The sequence below is a fragment of the Podarcis pityusensis genome (assembly GCF_964106645.2).
Source record: "Podarcis pityusensis genome assembly, chromosome: 16".
Classification (NCBI taxonomy): domain Eukaryota; kingdom Metazoa; phylum Chordata; class Lepidosauria; order Squamata; family Lacertidae; genus Podarcis; species Podarcis pityusensis.
Genome location: NC_138041.1, coordinates 24,878,868 through 24,881,352, shown reverse-complemented (window position 1 = coordinate 24,881,352; position 2,485 = coordinate 24,878,868). Strand labels below are relative to the sequence as shown.

General features: G+C 49.3%; 1 long non-coding RNA gene across 2 annotated transcripts; it reads left to right on the top strand.

The window, feature by feature from the left end:
- On the top strand, window positions 1-2,237 carry LOC308466027. 2 transcript variants are annotated; one of them, XR_013980609.1, is made up of 3 exons: window positions 1-141; window positions 350-569; window positions 1,649-2,237. It is a non-coding gene; the product is annotated as an uncharacterized lncRNA (long non-coding RNA). The 2 variants fall into 2 exon arrangements; XR_013980610.1 differs by having other exon boundaries at window positions 350-587.
- Window positions 2,238-2,485: the final 248 nt, after the last annotated feature.

The window sequence follows — 2,485 nt, the reverse complement described above, 5'->3', positions numbered from 1 at the left end:
CTTTCCCTGCTACCAATCCTCTTTCTACTGGGGCTTGACTTGGTGATGAATACAAGAGCCTCTTCTGGGCCAGGGGGGAATCAGGACCCTGGACAGCTCCTAGTCTGGCGTGGTGGTTAAAAGCGATAGACTCTTAATCAGGTGAACCGGGTTCATGTCTCCGCTCCTCCACATGCAGCTGTTGGGTGACCTTGAGTTAGTCACACTTCTTTGAAGTCTCTCAGCCCCACTCACCTCACAGAGTGTTTGTTGTGGGGGAGGAAGGGAAAGGAGAATGTTAGCCACTTTGAGACTCCTTCAGGTAGTGATAAAGCGGGATATCAAATCCAAACTCTTCTTCTTCTTCTAGGGAAACCTGCTATCTGAGATTGGGAAGATGTTGTCATCCCCTCTTAAGCCAAATAAAGGTTGGCAGGGCCTCGCCTACCAGTGGCTCCACCTCCCTAGGAGGAGGAGCTTGCAGTGTCTAAGTTTATCTCCATCCAGCAAGCAAGAGGCATTATCACAATTCAAGGGCACGTTTCAGCCAGGCAAAAGCAATTGAGAGTCTGGATCAACACAGATGAGAGGTATGGCCCACAGAGCAGGTGAGGCAGTCTCAAGGGCAGGTAGAAAAGCCTGATGGGCCACATCCAGCCAATAGACTTGAAATTTCCCTCCCTGCCTTTTTCCAAAGTGGTTCTCATAGGCAAGCCATTGCTTCCCAAAGTGGGTCTCCAGCTGTTTTCCAATTCCCATCATCCCTGACCAATGGCCTTGCTAGCTAGGGATGATGAAAGTTGTAGTCCAAAAACAGCTGGAAACCCAAGTTTGGGAAACACTGGGCCAGGCCTAGCAATGTAAAGGGCAAGGTGACAGAGCCTCTTCTCTAAATCTGGTGATCGGCTCCTTCAGCTTGCTCGGGAGTCCTCCCTTTCCCCATCAGTGGTTGATAGAAGAAAAGCTAGTTGGGCTTACATCCTACCAAGGCAGCGGGGAAGTCAAATCTCTTTTATGTGTCTGTATTGAAATGGTCCTGCCAGGCAAGGAGTTGGCCTCCCTCTGCTTCTGCTTGCAATGAGCTCAGCAAATTATGAGCAACAGCCATTTACTGTGAGCCCCAGTGCTCCAGTAACTGGGAGAGGATGGGGCAGGAGCCAAAGGACTCTCCCTGGAACACTTTCTGGCTTTCTCCTTTCATCAGCATGCTTTTCTTTAATAAGGCCTGCTGGCATGATCTTACTCTGAAAAAGAGAGAGAGAAAAAACACTCCTCTGTGCATTGCCGGAAACTATGCAATTCTGTGTTGCAGTGCAGCAGCCCCAGGCAGAATCATGTGTCCACAACATCTCTGATAAAGCCCATATTATGATATCTGGAGCAGCCTCCCCTAGTCTGTGGTTCTCCAGATGTTGTGGGACATCAACTCCCATCAGTCCAAGCCAGCATGGCCAATGGTCAAGGGTCAAGGGATTTGCAGTCCGGTGGTGCTCAATGGTGGAGCAGCAGCTTTGGATGCAAAAGGTCCCTGGTATGGCCAAACTGGACAAAGAAAAGACTCCTGCCTGAAACCCTGGAGAACCACTGCCAGCCAGTACTGAGCTGTATTAACCAATGGCCTGACTCTGGATAAGGCAACTTCCTGAAGCAAGCTAACTTTACTTTCTAGACTGAACCACCTTTACTGGCTGGAGTGAGCCATCCCAACTAGGTGAAGTGAACCATCTCTCCTGGCTAGAGTGAATCACCTCCCCTAGCTAGAGTGAACCATCTCCACCTGCTGGAGTGAACCATCTCTCCTGGCTAGAGTGAACCACCTCCACCTGCTGGAATGAACCTTCTCTCCTTGTTGAAGTGAAACATCTCTACCTGCTTGTCTGTGAACAGACATTGTGTCCATCCTGCAAACCATTGAAATCCTCCCCAAATTTGCCACCTGTGAATGGCATGATGAATTCAGAAAAGTCCTTTTGGCTCAGGCTTTCTGAGATTGAAGAGAGTCCCACAGGACACACACACCGTCTTGCAGAAGGCCAAAACGGCTCATCGGATGTCACAGGCTGCCCGGATTTTATGCTGCATCCTTGCACACTGAGAGGGATAAAAAGCAGCATATGGGCCTTTGCTTCCAACGCGACTTTGCAGAGCTTAATTGGATCATCCATTTTTGCTATATTAACATATTGGGACGGCAGCTAATCCCCTCGGGAGGCCCTGTAACGTTGCAGATTAAAGCACTTTTCATGATCTGCATGACATGGTTGGCTAAACAATCTCAAGTAAACCGGGTCCCTGGGTGGCTTCACTCCTTATTCGGCTCAGTGGCGCAAAAGTTTTAATGCCAGCCCTCCCACCCTTCCCAGTGGGTGCTTGTTTAGATGCATGGCACCCATACACCTCCCATTTGTCACCATAATCTTTCCCAAAGAATAGAGTTGTCTCCATAGAACACCTGCTTGGGACTGATGGGTGGCTTCCTTAAGAAGATTTAAGGGCCAGATTTCTT